The 21,758-nt window shown below is 43.6% G+C and overlaps 1 protein-coding gene across 4 annotated transcripts in view; it reads right to left on the bottom strand.

The window, feature by feature from the left end:
* Positions 1-17,610, bottom strand: part of STARD13 (StAR related lipid transfer domain containing 13) — a 318,317-nt gene extending 300,707 nt beyond the window's left edge. The window contains exons 1-2 of one of the 4 annotated variants that reach the window (XM_075050586.1): positions 17,483-17,604; positions 15,991-16,045 (exon numbers count right to left, since the gene is read on the bottom strand). The gene's annotated coding sequence lies outside the window, so the exon portion shown is untranslated. Of the gene's footprint in view, positions 1-15,990; positions 16,675-16,712; positions 17,354-17,482 lie in introns of those variants that run through there. The other 3 variants (XM_075050587.1, XM_075050590.1, XM_075050591.1) reach the window with 3 other exon arrangements.
* Between the last annotated feature and the right edge of the window lie 4,148 nt (positions 17,611-21,758).

Here is a 21,758-nt window from a genome sequence, read left to right as displayed (position 1 = left end):
CATTACAGAAGCTCATTGAAGGGCAGGTTGCCCCCTTGCATGGCTCTGACAGTGGCCTTGCCGGCGTGATAACATTTCCATTGCCCTTAGATGCAGCTCACACTTTCCAGGTTCTTTGGGAGCAGCATGTTCTGCTGCTTCTAGCAGGGCTCGGGGTCTTGACAGCATTGGAGAGTCTCCTGTAAGCCCTCAGAGCCCACTAAGACCCCTCAATACACTACCTACCTGTCACCCTAATGTCATCTCAGTGTGTCTGCCTACTCCTGACTGCTGTACTGGTAATCCTATCAGCAGTGTGAGGCAGAGCAGCTGTCTCAGTATTTTTTATTTTCCTGTTTTTCTAAAGGGCATAAACAAGTATTTTCATAAGTGCAGTCTGGCTTTTTCCTCTTTGAAAATCTTTGAGCCAAGCCTGCATCTCATTTTTCTTTCCTATATAGAATTTTGCACCTCAGAAAAGTTAGTCCACAACATTTTGAAAGCAATATTCAATGTATAATTTATATTAACACAGGACTGATGCTAGTCCACATGCCCAGCTTTCAGGTTAATCTCTGGAAACTGCACTTTTATATATAGAGAACAGCTCCGGTCATAATGCCAAGTGCAATAACAATTACAAAAGGAGGAAAAACATTGCCCTCCAGTTACCCCTTAAGTACTGCAAAGGCAAAGAAAAGGTAGTGTTTTGGCATAGCCAGAAGTGAGATCTAAGCCCTAGAAGTGGAGGTGGATCCATCGTATGTCTCTGTGCTTTCAGTTTAGTACATTGTCAGTCTTGCTGTTGCACCAAAGATACCTTAGATGGATATGTAAGATAGCAATCATTTTAAGTAAGTTACCTGGTTTTTTTTGCTCTGAAAAGGAATGAGGCCATCCGGTCTCAGTTTGGAGGTGATAACCAACACCTCTGCGGATAGCAGTGACTCTCAGCTCAGTGGTGACAAAACAATGGGAAGAAAATAATTTGGGAAGCGCAGCAGAAGCAGTAAATCTGCATGGGCAGCAGTGCACCTGCAGCACCCACGCGGAGGAGGCAGAGATGTGCCTCTGGGCACACTGTGCCTGATTTCAGGCCACGGGCAGAGGCACGGCGAAGCAGGGATGTGCACAGTCGCTGGCGAGGAGAATGTGGAGGAGCAGCAGACGGAGGAGCCTGGTGCGGAGGTGGGCAGGCAGGAGCCAGGGAACGTGAGCGCTGCTGCTCCCTGCTCTGGTACTTGTCCTTGGGTTGCCTTGGTGAATACATTTCACATCTCTGGGTTTTTGTTCCTCCTCCCACCTTTTGTTTGGGATCTTTTGAGAGCGGGACCGTCTCCTAATACATGTTTGTACAGCGACTAGCACGATGAAGCCCTGATCTTGCTTGAGGCCTCTAGGCATGACTGTAATACAAACAATAAATCATCATCATAAAACAGGACTGCACAGATCCATAACTTCTGTCATAACTCATGGCTGAAGTGTGAGCAGCTCACAGACACATGGCAAGGTCAGGGAGACCACGAAGGGCCAGAAGAAGTGAATCCACACAGAAAAGAGGAGATGCTGAATGGCTTTGAAATATTTTTAGTATCTGTCAGTGTTATACCTGTGTCAGTTCGCAGCTGATTTCTTTTATTGATGTCACCTCCTGACAGCAGTGATGTGGCCGGGAAAAGGACTGAGCCATATATCACAAAAGAAGGCGATGGCAGTCACCAGGGTGCAGCCTGCAAGAAAACGTGCACATACGGTTGGCCAGTGCTTCCCATCCACGGCTTTTGTGCTGCAGTCCCCCAGGCTGCTCTGAGTGCACCAAGCAGGCAACCAAGCTTCAGCAAAAACATTTCGTTGTCCTTTTATGGAGGTTTACAGACCCTTTTTTGTATCTCTTCTCTTTTTCCCCTCTGTGTCATGTGGGTATCTCATGCAGGGGATTTCAGCAGCTCTGGAGACTCTCCCTCCCACTTGTGAGTCAGCTCAGATGTACAGAAGGCACCACTGGCCTCAGAACCGCTTCCCCAGCAGGCATTCCTGGCAGCCTCCGGGCACACGGCTAAATTCCCCAACAGACCCATCGTTGCTCAAATCAGCACTAGTCAACAACATGCTTTGCAAAAGCTGTCATCAGACTCTAGGGTTACACATTTTTTCAGTGTCCCCTAACCTGTAGAGGCAACGAGCTTGGGAGATCCGGAGTGTAACAGGAAAGAGTTCACTGCAGGAATGTAAGAAGCTGATGGTACAAAACCCAGCAGATATGTCCATTCAAAGCAAGTCAAGTAAGCATGCAAATATCTTTAAATTATTGTACCTGGCAAGAAGCCACGCTGTGTTTTCAGCCAAAGCATGATGCTTTGAGAAAACGTAGCTTCGGTGAGCTGAGTATCAGATGAAAAAGAAGCACTAGCGAAGGTTCAAACTGTATTTAATGGAAAACTATTTTGTTCTTGATGGACTGAAGGATTTATGCTATTCCTCCCTGTAGCTTTGCATCTTCCAGGTAACAATGACCAGCCTCCTCCTTATTCCTGAGATCAGAAGTTTCAAAATATTTTTAAATGTTTCAAAAGAAACTTAGACTTTAAAGTCTTCCCTGCTGTAGGCTGGTGAAGGCTAGCCTGTCTGTCACATTGGTTTTATGGCTTAAACAACTGCAGGGCTGCTCTCAATCCATTCTCCGCCCAGCCTGTATTTGTGCTTGGAATTGCCCCAACCCATGTGCAGGACCTTGCACTTGGCCTTGTTGAACTTCATGAGGTTCGCACAGGCCCACCTCTCAAGCCTGTCCAGGTCCCTCTGGATGGCATCCCTTCCCTCCAGCATGTCAACCGCGCTACAAAGCTTGGTGTTGTCGGCAAACTTGCTGAGGGTGCACTCAATCCCACTGTCCATGTCACCGACAAAGATGTTAAACAGCACCGGTCCCAATACTGACTCCTGAGGAACACCACTTGTCACTGCTCTCCCTTTGGACATTGAGCCGTTGACTGCAACTCCTTGAGTGCGACCATCCAGCCAATTCCTTATCCACCAAGTGGTCCATCTGTCAAATCCATGTGTCTCCAATTTAGAGACAAGGATGTCATGTGGGACAGTGTCAAATGCTTTGCACAAATCCGGGTAGATGATGTCAGTGGCTCTTCCCTTATCCACCAATGCTACAATCACATCATAGAAGGCCACCAAATTTGTCAGACACGATTTGTCCTTAGTTGGCTGTCACTAATCACATCCTTATTTCCTGTGTGCCTTAGCATAGTTTCCAGGAGGATCTGCTCCATGATCTTGCCAGGCACAGAGGTAAGACTGACTGGCCTGTAGTTCCCTGGGTCTTCCTTTTTTCCGTTTGTAAACATGTGGGTTATGTTTCCCCTTTTCCAGTCAGTGGGAACCTCCTCGGACTGCCATGACTTCTCAGGTATGATGGATAGTGGCTTAGCCACCTCATCCACCAGTTCCCACAGGACACACAGAAGCATCTCATTAGGTCCCATGGACTTGTGCACCTTCAGGTTCCTTAGATGGTCTCAAACCTGATCTCCTACGCTGGGCAGTTCCCCAGTCTCTGCCTTTGCCTTCTGCGTCTTGGGCAGTGTGGCTGGAGCACTTGCTGGTGAAGACTGAGGCAAAGAAGCCATTGAGTACCTCAACCTTCTCCATGTCCCAGGTAACCAGGTCTCCCATTTCCTTCTGGTGAGAAGGACATTTTCCCTAGTCTTCCTTTTATCACTGATGTACGTATAGAAGCTTTTGTTGTTGCCCTTGACGTCTCTGGCCAGATTTCATTCTGCCAGGGTTTTAGCTTTCCTAACCTGATCCCTGGCTGCTCGGACAATTTCTCTGTATTCCTTCCAGTTATGACTGTATTGTTAGGAGCTTCTTTAGCGACTCCTGTTTGCCAAGTGACATCATTTGTTAGACAGACAATTACAATAAGAAGGATTTTTTTCAGAATTCATCGGAATTTTAAATTTGGTATTGAGTACTCTAAATGAAAGCAGGTTATTATTCAATAATATTGCCAAAATCATGCATGCTATTGAAAGAAATAGATCAGATTCAGATCCTGGTGTATCAGCAACACCAGAATAACACCTCTTACTCCATCTTTGTGGAATAAATCTCCATAATTAGCATAAGAATTGGGCCAAATAGCTTTGGCAGAGCTGACAGCACAAATCAGATGAACACAGAGAATTAAAACAAAGGAGCAGGAAGGAGAAAAGTGTGAAGGGCTGAGAAGTGACATCAAATAAAGGGGATGTGAAACACATGAGCTCGAACCTGGATGAGGATGTGCTTTGGGATAAATGAAACAAATAAGAGGCAGATTTCCCTGGAGAGCTACCTCGTAGTAAAATGCTTTAAAGAAGAATTTGAATTCAGAGAATATGCCATAGTCAGTATGATAACGCATGCATTAGGCACCAAGAAAGGCCAGCATAGAAAAAGGTCCAGAGGAAGAAAAGCAGAAAAAATGTTCAAGCAACTGGAAGGCTGGACAGAAAACAGAAGTTTTGAGAATGTGCGGGAACCAGACTTGGGAAGGCTGGACACTACCTGAAGGCAAAAAGTGCATCAGTCTTCCTAAAGAAAATAATTCAAATAATTTGGACTGCCCTTCAGTATAATGTAAGGGGGCTACTGACACGCTTAACGTTAGATGCAATGCCACTAAAACATTGCTTGGACATTCTTGTCCTTCATTTTACTTCTGCTGTGACAATGCAACAGCCCACGAAGCACCACCAAAAGGGCCCTCTCTCTAGGCTGACTACGCTTGCATGTTGCTCTGTGAAGCCCAGATCCTGGTAACGTAAGGCTGCAATATTCAGACACCCTCTGAACTACCTCATTTAAATCCATACAAAACAAAGCTCTTTGCATCCTGGTTTCAGAAGATCAACTTGTCATCCTCTCTCATCCTCCTCACAGACACAGACTTGTGGTCTTCCCTGCAAGGTCCTCCCCTTTGAGCTCACCTTTTCTGTCAAATCTTACAGCTTACGAGACTGACTGTTCCTCACTTTGCCCAGCTAACAGCAGCAGATTCAAATTCCAATCTATCATCTGCCTCTCTTGCTTTCCTTCCCTAGTAAACCTTAAACATAGTTTTTAATATAGTTGAAAACTTTAAATATAGTTAACTTTTAATTTTTAACATAGTTAACATAGTAAACTCATCTTCAAAATCTCTCCTTGAAACCTACTTCTGTTGTGGTGCCTTGCATCCCATGCTCATGTGACAGTGGTTAGGTGAATGTGGACTTTTATTTCTACTTCTTCTTTCTACTTTCTACTTCTTCCACTTCTACCTGTTATTTTTTGTTGCCATCTCATCTCACCAACCGTCAGTGCAGGTAAGTTTGAAGCAAGGTAGGGCTGTGAAGCCGTCTGACTGTCAGTGCAGTCACTGTACTGCCAAGAAAAGTTCTCCTACCATAGAAAGTCTTCGCTATGGGCAGGGCTAGGGACTATTTGCTCTCATTACCATCATCTCCAGGAAGGCTAGGAGACATCTGTTGAATCTGTGTAATAGCCCTGACTTCCATTTGCCCTTTGTCTTTCCAGCTGTAGAGACCCACCCTGATCTCTTGTTAACAATGTAAAAATAAAACCGCTGTTTTATTTTCCCACCTCCAGGCAGCTGCATAACCTTCCCCGACCAGCCGTAAGTCAAATTTCTTGTCCCTGGAGTCCTAACGCTTGGGAAACCCACTAAGTGGTCTTGGTTTGCAATCTGTGAAAAGCAGCATTTTCCCTCGTACTCCGTGCCTTTCAGCTAGCTTAATCTGGGATCAGCACCAGGGGGAGATGATACGGGCTGAACTCATGGCAAAGGAATGCAACGGAGAGAATGGCAGTGGCAGAGGAACAAACTAGATACTACGTTATTTCATTCCTCAGCTGTATAATTTGGTATTTTAAATGAAGACCAGTATTAGTTGCCCTCCCTGTTCTGAATCCCAGTGTTTCTCTTTCTTTATCGCACTGGCCTACAAGGCTTGGGGTCTTCAGCAGGCTTTTCTTGGCTGTCTCGGCTCTACAAGCTGTTGACACTGACTCAGCCCTAGAGCTGTTAGCCAAATAATATAGTTAACAAAGGCCAGCCAGAGACACCTCGCGTGCAGAAAAGAAGAGATGTGGGATTTACTTATGGGTGCAGCTCTACCAGGAGAATCAGGCACATGATCTGTAACATTTTTGCATGCTTTCTAAGCCCTGCCAAACTTCTGGAGGCTTTCCCATTGCAGTTCTGTCCCCGTAGTGTCTCCTGGAGGGACGACATGAAGCTGGCGAGAGCTTGGAGAATAATATTCCCCAAGGTCACGGTCACATCGCCTGAGGCTGCCTCCAGCCTCATGGAGAAAGGGGGAGAGGGACTCGGAGTCAATCACTCCCATTTACATCAGAGCAGCATCCCCACGGGCAGGTGTGGCCTTATTTCCATCGTTATCTTGGCAGTTTGGAGGTTCATCATCAGATAGGATTGCTGGCCAGATACTGTTTGGGTGCCGCAGCTCTGGAGTTCTCTGTCCCTGCTCCCGCTGAGGTCAGGGCAGAGTCCCCATCAGCCGCCACACACACAAGGATGTGACCTTAAAATCACAACTTTCTAAACATTTTGGAGGAACACAGATTGCTGACAGAGACTTTGAGGTAATCTAAATCTTAGGTGAGGATGAAAACTCTGTGAAGCTAGCTTCAAAGAAAGATTTAGTTTGGCCATATCTTTAATCTGGGGATTGATTAAAAGAAGAAAAGTTTCAGTGACTAATTTCTACAGCATCTGAAATATAACAGGTTATTAAACACACAACCCAACAGCTGCAGAATCTGACAGAAACATTGTTCTCCCTGAGCATTTTGTAATAGAGTATTTCAGATGATTAAATAGCTAATAAAGTCAGAGTCTTTGCTAAGTAGATGGATACCAGCAATATTGCAAAGGTAATTATAGATTTCTATCAAAAAATCCTTGACTCAAAATATTTATTCTCACACTGAAGCTAACATGCAGGTCTCAGTTAAAGAGAAAATATTTTAACCACTGTTAAAAGGTTTCCAATTTGCTCTACTGTAGTGGCTTTCAATTACAACCACTTTCAAGGTGTATGTTTTCAGATTGAATATTCCTTCTTTCAAGGTAAATTCTCACCAGCTGTCACATGAAACTATTTCTTCCATTAATCACGATCTTATGCTTTTTTTGGCAGCACAGAGATCTGCATTTTTAGGTTGTTTATTTCCTTGGCTCCTTCACAGGCATTAGACAGTTGTGATATCTGTATCTCTCTAAAGTTACAGAATGGTAAGAAAGGGTCAGAGGAACAGAAAACAGTGTTAGGGATGCTTGCAAAAAAAACTTCAGAAGAGTCCTGCATGCACAAAATTATTCATTTGCCTCTGTTGCTATTTCAGCCTGTGTTTTTTTCCACTGATCTTTTAGATCCTTTACTCCTTCCCTGCAAGGGCCATTAGAAAACCAGGGTATTTTTTTACAACTTGCATACACAGCTATGCTAGTAATTCACAGACTGCAGCAAAAAAGTTATTTGTATCAGTAAATTATCCCATTATCACAGAGGACTGTGCAGCAGAGCTTGTATTTACACTGAAGCTAGTTTATCTCTACCTATGATTATTTTTGCCTGGTTTATAAAAATGTAATGGATGCTCATTTCCATTTAGTTGAGCCAACACACATCATACAGCAATGCCTGTGTCTGCTTTGTTTTGCATTTCTCAATGTCACCTCCTATGTCTGCTTTACCAACCCCACCCCCTGCCTCAACACACTCTTTTTCCTCTTTGAAGCCCTGTCTTGAGGACTCATTCCTATCCTAAAAACAGTGAGAAATTAGAGGGCACTGGCTCAACTGTAGAGTAATACAAGATATTTTAAATATATACAAAGAAAACACGTTATTGCATTCCTCTCCTACCATTTGGGTAGCACTGCATTTCTCAGACAAAGCATTTCCAAGAAGCAGAGAGTTTCTGGGTATATGCATACGGCACCTGGGCTGGAGGAAGAGTGCTGAAGACTAGCACTGTCCTGCTACAGACGTGGTTGCCTCTACCACCTGTGGCTCCAGCATCGCCGTCCGTGGGGTAAAGGACAATACATGCTCACCCCACAGCATGGAGATGCCTGTGACTACAGCTTAGTGGGCAGCTTAATTTGCTCCGACATCGTTAAGAAATGCCATCACAGATTTCACGTCTGCACATAGTAAAACACATGTAAAGAACGGGTGCCAGACCCTGAGCTCCAACCCTCCTGGAAGATCTGCCATGGTCAAGAGAGGATTACTGGTGTACTTGGCCATGCTGATGAGTTGTAAGAATAGCCATATCAAAACCAGGAGCAGGACTGTCCCTTAGTTATCCCCTATTTGCAGGAAGATCAGTCTCACAAGCTAACTGTAAAGGACTTCAGCAGCGTGCGTGTGGGATGCCCGCACAGTCAGAGGGGGTTGTTGCACCATGGATGAAGCACGGAGTGCACTGCAAATGACTGAAAGCTGTAGAGCTTACAGTGCACCTGTGTAAGTACTTGGGTGTGCAGGATCCAGCAGGTTTGGAGGCTACTACAATACATACTAAACTACTTATTCTTCTGCATCTAAATATGGTTGCCAGGTAGGCTGAGAGTTAGGTCCAAGCCAGAAACTTGTATCAAAATCTCAATTTATATGACAGAGTTCAAGGAGCCTTGCATCCTTTTTTTTTTTTTTCCTTGTATTACCAGGCATTGAAAGAGATCCTAGCTGCTAAATGTTTGCTTAGGTTTTCAAGGCACGCACTTACACTTCATGCTGTGCTTGCATCTAGGATTTCAGTTTGTTCCCATTTCTAGTGAAGTTTGAGTGTAATAAAGAGTATTTTAACCTCTCTTTACTGCACTGACCACCAGCTAGCTAGATCTTTTATTTCTACAGTCAGTAACATTAAGAAATTGGTGACAAAAATGACTATTGTGGTTGTAACTGCAGTGTTATTTATAAACAACTAGATGCAAAAAAAAAAAAAGCAATTTAAATTTCATTGTGAGCAATATTCAGGCCTAGAGCTCCCTAATGCACAATTCATAGCTGCTTAAATTGTAGTCATTACTCTCATACTGCAATACTGTTTGTCATGATAAAGGGAAATTACTTTTCTGTCAATTACTCCTGCAAGATTAGTTAATTTACGTTTGCAAAGGGTATGGAGCAGCATCCCAATTCTATGGAGATGTTTCTCAGAAGCATTTGGCAATTTAAGGTTTGGGGCAAAAAGTAAATGGAAGTCAACTTCAAAAAGTAATAAAGGGACCGTGCATACATCCCAAGGTATGTACCCCAACGGAGAGCATCAATGAAGAGTAGATATAACACTTACAGACTGCCATCTTCAATGTTGCAGAAATTGTATTGAGGACCGGAAGAGGCATGCTCCTCTCTGCTTCAGTACTGGGCAGCCAAGCCAGCAGCATTTGAAATCACTGCTCCTGACTACACATCAGCTGTGTGTGCAAATAATCTACGTAAAACATCCTACTCTTTGGCATCCCCTTCTGCTAACATCTGTATGTTTGTTTAATCCATGTTGGGATGGGGATAGCAAGAGCCAAAAACATGAGGAGGAATGTTATTGTCAGTTACTTCCTTGGAAATTCTGGGTGAGTTTTAGCACGCCTGACTTGGATACCCACCACAGGCACCACAGCTCCTGATCCTAGCAGCGTAATTTAGGGTGCTGAAGTTTGGTGCCTGGGTTCCTTAGAGGGGTGATGGGGTAATGGAGTGCAACGGTGCCCAAGGGACAAAGCAGCACTCTTCCACCCTGCCTGAGAAGCTGCTTCAGGAAGGAGTGCCGAAGCACCCACCTCGCGCTAAAATCAGGGCTGGCATGGGAGGGAGCAGCATCCTGCAGCCTGTGCAATGCTCTTGGGGTGAAGGCACTTGCTGTGGACATGGCAGGACGTGGTGCTGTCACTCCTCAGCCTGCAAGGATTCACTCCCGCGTATTCCTGACAGAGAGAGTAAAATTTTCTCTTCCCTCCAGGGAAATAGTGGAAAGGCCTTTGGAAAATGCAGCATTCAAGCGAGGCCTCAGAGTTAGCACTGTGAGTGGGCAGAGTTATAACTTACCTCTGCCCTGCAGCCAAGCAGTGTTGCTTAAACCACCTCAAAGTTGAGGTAATGCGTATTTTTTCTTGAGTAGAGCAGAACCTGCGGAGTGCAGACACACCATGTAGATGTACATGGACTATGTGCAGCTGGCGCAGCAGAGCTTAACCTCTAGGTATTATTGCAATTAAAATGATGAAATACCAACAGTGCAGGCATCCTCAACACTGATGCTTGTGTTCAGGCATGTCAGACTATGCTGATACTGATATCCTGATCCTCTATTGGCATCACAGCTCTCATGGCATTTTGCAATGTTTTAAGTTTTAACCCCCACCAAATTCCAGCAAATATAGTCACAGTCCTCCTTCCTGATATTGTTCTCTTGATACAACAAGGGGCAGAGTATCCTTATCTTTCCTCCTCAACCCGAGCTGTGTGTGGTTGCTGTTGCTGTGCTTTGGTGCAGAGTGTTTCAAAGGCAGAAACTACACAGGAGGGAGTTCTCTGAAGAGTTTACAAAGTGTTTGAGGGCACCTTAATTATATGTTATTTCTGTTCCCATTAGATATGGTGGATTTGCAACACTGCTCAACCCAAAACTGGACTCTGCTCCAGCCACCCATTAAAAACTTCACAAAGTGCTTAAAAATCATGAATGATTATGTTGCCTTTAATTATTTTCCATTTCAGTTGCCTGGATTTTCTTTTGAGATGCATTTTCTTGGTTAACATCAAGGCTAGACTCCTACCTTGCACAAAAGGTAAATCCACATTTGTTTCCAAGAATTAGAATTAGGTGGGCCTAAATTCTCCTGGTTAATAAAGATAGGTATGAAGACATGAAGGTAAGTGTAAAGATATAAAGGTATGTATCAAGGTATAAAGATATGGATTGCAATTTTTAAAGTTTCAGCTTGAGACAATGACAGACAATATCCAAAATTATTTTCAGACTTTTTTTCTTAGCTAAAGTCTGAAATATTAGAGTCAGTCCCACTGGTTTACTCACAACTTAGGTGTTTAAATGCCCCCTGTTTAATAGATATTTAATTCCTCCATTTGTGTCACTACAATAATATGTCAGGGAAAGGGTTCTTAGCCCTTTATTCATAGAGGGACAGACATAACTTAAACCATACCAGTTGCTGATTCTGTATAATACGTAAACTGTTGAAAAAGGTGGGGTTTTTGTGATGACCAGATATGCCATTCACACTGCTGTAATTTCATAATGCAGTGGCACTGAAACAGCTGGGGTTTAAATGTTGAAAAACCCAGTTGTGGCTGTAAAGGTTTGGGGATCCACTGCATTCGGGATACCTCTAATTTTTCTGGATAGAGCCGGAGAACTCGTGGTTTGGGTTGCTCAGCGGTGCACCTCCCTCCTGCCCTGCACAGCCCCCTTGTGAGTGTGTGAACTCAAATGATGCACCTACCTTTGACACATGGATACACCTTTTCTCTGAGAACCCACAACCAGCAATTTAGTTAAGGTAATTTAATTTGTCTTCAAAACAATGTATTATGCATTAATTAAGGTAACTTAATTTGTCTTCAAAACAGAGTCTTATTCATTCACCCTAAGGCATGAAACACATAGCACAAAGGGTAAAAAACAACATCAGAGGTACATGACTCTTACTCATACCCTCATCTTTCCCCTTGCCAGCTTTTGTACTTTCTCATTTTCAGCTTCAAGAAGCATTTGTGTAGTATTAGCACGAGTCTGTTTTTTCAGTGCTTTCCTTTGCCCTGTAACTCCCTTCCTTTCACACATTGCTTCTGGACAGCTTCTCTCAGGTGACTCAAAGGCCCCAATTTCACAAAGATTTTATGAGATTATAGTGTGATACTTCTCAGGCCTGAAAAAACAGTGATATTAGCAGTGTTGCAGCCAAGGTGTTATCTCTTAAGTCCACAAACCTTCTTGAATTTGCGGACTCTTGTATGTTCTAAGCCACTGCTCTCTTCTTCTGCTTGATCCCTTTCATAACCCTTGTTGACTAATTGCACAACAAATATCCTCATCTCACAAATGCTTATGTGGAAGCAGAATACTAACTTTAAAAATAAAAATATCAGGCACATTTTTCTAGTTTCCTAGTGGAACTACTTATTCCAAAACAACAGCCTGTGATACATTCTTGTCATCAGCACCAGATGCGACAGAATCCTAAATACTTATAAAAGGTAAGATTTTATAAAACTTTAAAGTTTTGATAAAATATTATAAACCTTTATAAAAGTTTTGTAATTAGGCTGCATACATCATATGAATATTTTGTGTTACAGGTAAACCTTGTGCCCATACAGACAGAATTTAGTAAATTTTTTTGGACTAATAGAGTGCTGTTGTTGAGACCATGCCTATACAGCACAAAAGTATCTGAGTAATGATAAAAAGTACTTCAAAAGAAACTATTTTAGCTACAGTTCAGCTGAGCTTTAGCTTCATCTAATCCCCACTTCAATGGTAGATATGAGCACACTTCATTCTAGGAACTTGTGAAGCACCAAAGAAGAACAGGCACCCCTCTGTCTGTTGGCTTCATTGGTGGTTTTTTCTCGGTGATGCTGAATGTTTAGAGACTTGAGTGTCCCTGGAAATCCACACAGCAGGTAGCACTTATAATGAACTCCTTAAAATCTGAACATACCACGTTTTTGTTTCCTGTTCAGAGTAACCAGGAAACCAGCCTCACCCCAGACCCTATGCGGAGTCCTCCCCTTATGATCCTTTTGTAGCTTTGGCATTTCCAAATAGCAGAGATAAATTGCTATTGGTAAAAATATCACAGAATTCCCTTCTTTAGCTGCAGCAAGAGAGGTGTAAACCAGCCATTTCTGACCAGCAATAGCAGTAGGAGCTAGCTTTCCCGTCTGAAACACAACCAACTTCTGCCTTTGGGATGAATTTCAGGAGACAGGACAGAGTCGGCAGATACCCACACAAAACCTCTCCTCTCTTTAGGGCAGCAGCTCTGGACTACCCCAGCATGTGGAACAGGGAAATCAAAGCAGTCGTAAGGAAGCCCCACCTATAGTAACAAAATAATCCCATTAGTCTCTCCACGACAAAGACCTGCGAGTTATTTTGCTGGGGAGGTGGCCATGGAAACAGTGTGGTTATCATCACAAAACAGAGGCAGAAACAGAACTTTCTCTAGGAATGGGGAAGCAGCTTCCAGGAGGTCGCAGAGTATCACAGAGAGCAGCACTTTCACAGCAAGGAGCCAAGCTTCCTAAAACAAGGTCACCAGTAAAGAACAACATAAACCTAAAAGTTATCAAAGAAAACCTAAAATCTTTCTGGGCAGGAGGAAAGAAGATAGAGTAACACACGCACTTTGCTGCTTGAGGTATATGTCAAAGGGTTAGACAAAGTACGACGGCAAGTAGTTGGATTTAGCAACTTTCTGCAAAACCATGCATAGTTTGAAGAGACATTACTGAAGCTGGTGGAATAGAAGTAAGATTGTGCTGTTTAATCTTTTCTTTTGGAAGAAGCTGCAGGTGAAAGCACGACTGGAAGCTGGCAGGACCACAGCCATCCTTCTGCTAGCAACATGCACAACTGCAGTAGCTCTTCCTTCAGCTCCTCGCCCAGCCTGGCAGGGATGCCAGCTCCATGTGTGGAGCCGCATTCCAACTCCGGTCACACTGGAATGAATCCAGGGTCATGTCATTGACTTCAATGAAGTTATTCTTTATTCACGCTTGCCTAGCTGAGAATCTGGCCCATTCTATCTAGGTAGCAATATCTAATAGAGAAAAGACTGCCAAATTAAGGGAACAAGAAGAACCAGAGCATGTCACATGAAGAGGAAACATTTTGCATTATAAGGATTATAGAGGCCCTTTAGTTTATGGACTTTATTAGCATTTAAAGGTCAGGCCACTGAAAAGCATTTCTGTATGTGCCTAGATTTTTTTTAACCCTCATTTGCTATTTTAGAAAATGGAAAGAAAATTGATTGATTTTAACATTACTGAAATTAAAATATTGCAATTTCTTCAACACAGAACACTAATTCATTATACATTTATTAGCAGTTTGGGTTAAGACATCTTCCATTTAGGATTTCCTCCACATAAATGAAGAAGGCCTCTCTGGCTGAAATATATTGAATTTCCTGATTTTCTCTGTGGGAACATTTTTCTGTCAGTGCCAAATTGAGCTCTGGGTAAAGCAGTGTGTAAAAACCCCAAACTTTTGGGTAAAAACTCTGTGTTTTGCTCTGCTGGACAAATCTAGGGTCTCCCTGCTGTAGTGACCAACAAAAGACAGACAAAAGGAATGAAGGTAAGGGAAATTTATCATCACTGTATTATTTCCAATGAGTATACATTAACTCAGGCCATAGCTTGATGATACTGTAAATTTGACCTTAGAGATCCCAGCGCTGTAATGAAAACTCTGCAACCAATGATGTAGGCGTAGTGAAATGGTATAGATTTACTCTAGCAGTTAATTTGTTAAAGAAATATTGACATTTACTTTGTACCAGGCAATGGACTGAATTGCCCCTTTGCCAGTTGTACAAAGTTGGTATACATCCCATGTTATGCGTTAACTAATTCAGCAGAAATGCACTTGTATGCCCACACCTCATCTGGATGCTCTTTGTGTTGTGGCGTGATCTGGAGGTGCCCAGATGGAGAAAGAGTGGTGGTGGATCAACCGGGGATGGGATTTCTGCCATACCTACTTAGTAATAACATGCCACTGATTTTTCTTTTCATAACACCTTTGGATTTCACCTGGGTCCACCAGAACATAAAAGTATAAACTGATGCAATGTACTTGCCAAGGCACTGGAACATGAAGTTGCTTGCTTTCTAAGGAAAATATATATTAAATTGGGAAGGGTGTTGGATTGTTTTGGATAGCTAGAGAGAGCTGTGGAACAATCCAGACAGGATTTGAAACATCTTTTTTTTTTTTTTTTTAATAACATGTATCTCAGCTGTTACTAACATTTAGAAAAAACTAGAAAAGTTCCAACACACAGCTCTTTTCACTCAAGACTGTATATAAAATAACATCCTAGGATGACAGAGGTCATCCTAGACCATCCTGGACAGTTCCCATAGGAAAGTGAAAATATCACAAACCTGGAGTTGCAAACTGCCTACTCAGGTTTGCACTCCTGACCTGGGTATCAGCCCCTAGAGCTCTCCCACAGAAAACCACTTCATTATTCCTATTCAAACACATGCAAGAAAGAGTAGGTTATTAATGTTTCAGCTACAAGAATGATCTTCCTGTGCACTAGTAAGTGCTATGTATCTGTTAAAATTATTTCTATAAATCTACATGATAGCAGACAATACTCACTGAAACTAATTTTCTGCAATCATCATTAACTGGCCAGCTTGCTAACACCTGGTACCAACAGATTTTTCATCTAATGAGCACAGTGCCACATAATGGTAACAGCAGGTTTTAACCTAATCCTTCTTCATACACAAGCAAACATCAAATGACGCCCATGACAAAGACACACAGACCAGCCTGACATTTGCTGATAACTCCAAGGAGATTCTCCCTCTGCACAACTAGTCCTGCTCAACCACATTTTCCAGTGGAAAAGATAATTTGAAACCATTTCCAGCTAGGCTAATTGCATTCACTGAAAAGAGCATCCTCCTTCTCCTCAGTACACATTTACTAGTCCAGCCGCAAATGCAGCTAATGCTTTGTGAAGTTTTCCAAAGCAGTAATTATTTCATATTATGAGAATTTGCAACAGCTTGCTTGATAGTGAAAAGTTATTATGCAGATATATATACTTCATGCAAAGTTGCACACACACACACACACACACACAAAAAAGTAAAAAAAAAAGTAGGTGTTTAAAGCTGCTGTTTAAATTCCACTCACAGTTTTGAAGTCTAAGCATAAAACTTCTTGCTTTGCAGCTGTAGCTCCATGCTGTCTGGAAAGATAATGCAGTCCATCAGATATCCTGGTTTTGTTTTCTTGCATAAAAATATCATCTGTCACAGGCACAGGAGCTGACTTCAAGGACCAGCCCCTTCTGCGGAGCACGCCAATCGGAAGACCTTGGGAGCACATGTGGAAAGCCGCTTGCTCGGGCAGCATCTGCTCTGTGGGGCCCGGGTGCCAGACGAACGCGGGGGTCAGTGAAACACAGCTCTGGGGGTGCCTCAGCCGCGGCTGCCCCGTCCCGAACCCAGCCGCGGGAGGCGAGACGGAGGGCTGGCGGGGGAGCACGACCTTGGCCGCAGGAGCAAAGGCAGAGCCTTTTGCAGACTGGTCTTGCAAAACCAGCCGTGAGGACAGCAGTGTCTGAGGGCGAGAACTGTGGCTTGCTCCTTTTGGCCTTATTCTTTACTGTTTTAATTGAAATAATCTAATTTACCATTGTATTAAATGCTTCTTCGCTTTTTCTCCTAGTTGCTATTCTAACTCCATTTACAGCTTTTCATTCCAAACCTCCTCCCTGCAAACCCATGCCTTTGGAAAAGTCCTGGGCATCGCCAGCCCCTCGTAACAGGGAGGCTGGCAGCGCTCTGGACCGGGCAGCTCAGCCTCGCCTGGGTTTTCCTCCCTTTCCCCGAAAGCTCACGCTCTCCCCTCACCGCACGGCCGGCTGCCCACGGGCTCCCTGCTCCTCCTCTGCCTCCGCCGCAGCTGCCTGGCTCTGCCGTGCAAGCTCCCCGCGCGCCGCTTTGCTCCGTGCCTGTCAGTCAGAGAGGTCATTTTCTTCTTGCATCTGTTTAACCTGATGACATTTAAATTCAAACTGCTCAGAAACTGTATTTAGAGACATAGGCCCACAGCTTCCCAGCTCGCTGCATGCTCAGCCCTCGCACAGAACCGGGGGTGAGAAAAATGTGTGTACGTTAACGCAGGTTGAAAGTGCAGCAGTAACACAGCGCACGAAGTCAAAAATCAGACTCTACATAAGTGAGCGTGATGAACTAACAAAACAGATTTGTTTTCACTCCTGGAAGCATACTTGCAAGTCACAACATGCTGGGAAGGGAAGCACACCAGTGCAAAAGCCGTGCCTTTTCCAGCTGAAGTATGAGACCTAAAGGTCTTCCAATCTCGCATCTCTCATAATCTCAGTGCTGGCTTTATTAACTCAGAGTAGCAGCTTTATTTGATCAAATAGCCTTACTTTTTCAGACGGGGTGGAGGCTAGAGTGGACTGGCTGTAATAAAAACTGCTAGCTCTAGTCTGTGAATAACTTGCTGGTTTAATTAAATTAATTTTGCTTCTAAATTCTAGCTTAGTAGGTTAGTAACTCACTAACGGCTCATTTTACAATGCTTTTCCTATGGTGGATATAATCAGGCTAGTTAAAAACTTTGGCAAACTCCTTTTTCCACCCCCAGGACCCACCGGTTTCTCAGAGGAAAAATTCCCGCAGAAAGACACTGAGATGGGACGGACTTCGGTCAGTGAAATAAGTTCCCGCCGGTTTCAGGGTGGAATTTCCCATTTCCAGAGGCTGGGGCCAGCACGCCCCAAGCAGGAAATAACTCTCCGCTAGTAAGAGCCGAGAGCTGTAGTGGAAGTTAATTTCTTTCATCGGCCGCCGGCGGTGTGGGGAGGAGCGAGAGGGACCGTCTTTGGGGTGTGTAAGGTCTTTTTCAGATCTGCAACAAGGAGCGAACTTGTTTCCAGTTCCCAGCTGGGAACATTTTGTTCAGAGGTTTCCGTGCTGGGAGCGGCCGGGGCAAAGCTGGCCAGAGGTTTTTCCTGCCTGATCCCCATCCTGATCCCGCACCCAGGGCCGGGCAGGGGGTTGGAGCTGGGTCAGCCTCCCTGGCTCTCCCTGGGGCTGTGCCCCGCAGCACGGCAGGACAAACCTTCACCCCCCTTTTGCTGCTGAAGGAGATGCACCATCCAGCAGCACTTTGGAGGGAGAGGCGGAGGAAAAAACGCTTGAGCCTTGTAAAATGGGTATTTCTGCTGAGTCTGAGACCTTGCCGGGGTGATGCAGAGGAACCCGAGCAGAAACCTCCCCTGTACAGCTGGGGCAGAGACCTGCTCACAGACCGCTGGCTCTGTTACCCCAACAGCCTCACTGGCTTTCCACAGGCTTTAAAAGGGTCTAGCTCCATTTTTCCTTTTTTGATCCTACACAAGATGAAACCCCCAAAAGAGACGGTTCTGCCCCATCCAGCCTCATACCCACCAGCCCTAGCCTTCTGCGTCTCGGCACCGGCCGCAGCTGCGGAGGGGCTGGCACAGCTGGCCCAGACTTGCATCGGGCCTGGGAAACTCAGCCTGCCAGCCTGCGTTAACACACAGCCAAGCCAGCTCTTGAGAGCTAAGCATATATGCATTAACGGCTGAGATTTAACAAGTCACCTTACCACAGCAGCTCAAGATGAACGGTCCTGTCATCTCTCTCAGCCTATTTACTTACCAACACGGCACGGCTCCCCGCAGGACATGTGTGCCATCTATTAATTCCCAGGTCTATTGCATCTCACTGGCAAGTCTTTTTCCTCAACTCCCAGCATATTTTTTTCTTCCTCTCCTTTTAGTCCTGATTATGCCTGACTCTGTCATACTAAATTCCTGTCTTCGGTATTTACAGCCTGCAAATATTTGTAGACTTATCACATCGCCTGTTAGCCACCACTTCACCAAGCTCTATGTATTTTTTTCCTCATTAATCAGTTCCTCTAACCCCCCTATTTTTGCTGCTCTATCCTGTAGAGTTTGCAGATTTTGTTTGTTTTTAACAGACAGCAGAGGGAAGCTTAATTCTCTTTTCTTTAAAGAAGGGTAATAGCTGGATGAAAATAAAGGCATATTAAGGAGAGTTAAGGCAAATTTGTATTTGAGCTGACCAACTCTAAACCTCATACTTGTTTCCTTTTATTTGCCACATTTGTTTAGAAGACTAGAGTTTTAATGCAACCCTGACATTGCAAAGTTTTGCATCCCTTTCCTTTTGTCAAACACACTAATATATAATTCACTGCCTTGGGTAAATTCAATGACTTGCACAAAGCCACCTGGACACGCAGGTAAAAGTGCGTGCAAACAGTTGTATGGTTGCAGCCTCAGGACGAGACCTTCAGCAGTACCTGGGAATCCAACCTGCACCACTGACAGCAAAGTGGGGTCTCTGCAGCCGAAACGCAGAGCCTGGAAAGAGTTTCAGCCCTGCCTGAAATACTAGTCACAGGCGGCGATTTAGGAGCCAGCTGCTGGGTCAGTGGTCACCCGAGAAGGTCAGTACCTGCAGCAGCCTCTCTGTCTCTTTATCTCCCCTACGTTACCTGGCGGCCAAAGTGCAAACAGGCATCTGAGTAAAGAGAACCGTGTTGCAACATTCTGTGAATACTACACACAACTCTCCAACCTTTGCCACCAGATGCTGCGTGGTTGCCTGTGGCACAAATAGTACTTTACTCTGCTAAAGATCCCACTGGAATCTCACTATACTTACTCAGGCTTAGTGGGAACTGAAGAAGAAAAAAATAATCCCCAGACAGTTTAAATAAGGTTTGATTATTCACAGGAGCAGCGGGGGAATGTTAAAATTCTCCTGGGTTTGTTGGGAGGCTCTGACATTGTCCCAGACTGCTGTTTTCCAACCGCCCCCTTTGCTTGGATGCCCCTAAATCCAGACTGCAACTTTAGATAAGTGAAATTCCCGCATAGACGATGAAGAATCAGAGGACAATTCGGGGCTGCCCTCTGTCTGGTGTATTTTGGGTACTTTGTGGTGTTTGGCTCCTTCCAGATCCTGGGAAAGAAGTTAAACTCTGCACCTTCTGTATGACTCTCTCTTTCAGGGGCTATTCCCTTTGGGCCCCAGCCTGTCTGTGCAACGCAGGAGCTGGAGAGAATGAGGTCTGTAATTTTATTCTAGTTATATTAGGGCTTATTTTTATTCACATGAACTACAGTAAGCTGTAGTGCTGCCGCTGATGTCACTTCATCTGCAGTGTTTCCATTAAGGCTGTTTTACCATTCAAAGGCAAACAAAAGCAACCTAAACAAATGCAGGATAAAGGCAACAAAATAAGTGCTTTAACAATGATACCTATTTGTCTTTGCAATAATTTTCATGGTCTTGTGGTTTAGGCCTGTTTTATGGTCCTCTTAATTTCATGAAATGTGTGGTGTGCTTTCAGTGGTCTTTCCAGCTCTTGAAATAACTGATAGAAAGAGTGCTTCATCAAAAAACCTCATAGCAAGGATTTTTAAATAATATCTGAATTGAATTCAATCCAATCATGTTCCTTTGGAATGATTTCTTTAAGGCTGTGAAAATGGGCAAAACAAATTTCTATCTAAAATTCTTCATAACTCATACAAAGAAAAGGCAAGGATGCTTTGTGGCTGGTCTGATTAACAGCTAATATATCACATATACTGATATCAGTGTCATAAATACATTTTATTTTTCCCTAGATAATTTCAGTTAGTGACTAGAAGTATCACCCAGCTCAGAAATTAATTCTAAAAAATAAACATAATTAACTGCTGAACTCCATTCCCCCCCCCCGCCAGAAACTAAAAGCTAAGGTCTGGTTTAAAGGATTTCCATTTTTTTTTCAGTAAGGCTAGCAGGTTTCAGCTCCATAAAAACAGTACTTTGAGAAAGGATCCAAATATTCGAGGCTGAACTTCTGAGGGCAACTGTTTATATAAATCAGCTCAACCAGCTCCCCTCAACAATACTGCACTTGTAAATGTGATAGCAGCGTCCACTTTCCATTAATATGCAACTATCAGTTGGTGAGTCACACTATAAAGCATTTAACAACTGTTCTCAAAAATACCATACACCATCTGTTAACTGAATCAAAAGGCTAAGTGCCAATTTTACTTTTGGATAGAAAGGTCTGTTTTAAAATTACTCCAGCAGTCTCAGGGCATACAGATATTATAACAAATGAGTATAGAAACATGTCATTCCACCCAATTCCCAAAGAGCACAGCTGAGAAAGAAAACATTTTTATCCAGTGGGACACTTTGACATTTCACCATTTGTTTTCATTGCAAGTCATAACTACGGGACTTGAAATTTTTATTATTCATGGTAGGAAATATCAACCTGATTTTTAAAATATTTTTAGGGAAGATGTCTACATTAGGTTTCTTACTAATTTATATTGAAATGAAGTGTTCTGACATGCCCAAAATATGAAAAAAGTTTTCATCTGAGTTTGCCGGAGTAACCCGAAATACTTTGCTTCACAGCAGTTCAGTTTAAGATTCAACTTGGTGACAACAGCACGTCACCTCACAGGAATGCTAGCTCATGCCATCATCCCATCCCTCAGTCTGGACACTGATTAGGTCACATCTTCTCCAACACAAGGAGGACACAGAAGTCCCCTGATGCAGCTCACTCAAGGTTAAATTATGGGAGACTTAACAACAAGAAGCTTTGGGCATTGTCACTGCACTGGCAACCACTGCACAGTTGGAATTCAATTTCTATAAAATTTGGATAGCTTAAACTACTATGAGGTTTATTGTCCTGATACAGAAGGTAAGGACATTTTAGTGGGAAAGGGTTTAAATGCCTAAAAGATGTATTAATTAGTCTAATGAAATGTACTTGTCATAACACACTTTTTCTCTGCTACCCATAGGTTTTTCAGTTTTCATTTTTCAGATATAAACCAATTATTATCTACC

This window comes from Buteo buteo, chromosome 18 (genome assembly GCF_964188355.1).
Source record: "Buteo buteo chromosome 18, bButBut1.hap1.1, whole genome shotgun sequence".
Taxonomy (NCBI): Eukaryota; Metazoa; Chordata; class Aves; order Accipitriformes; family Accipitridae; genus Buteo; species Buteo buteo.
The sequence above is the reverse complement of the archived record's forward strand: the minus strand, read 5'-3'. Positions and strand labels throughout refer to the sequence as shown.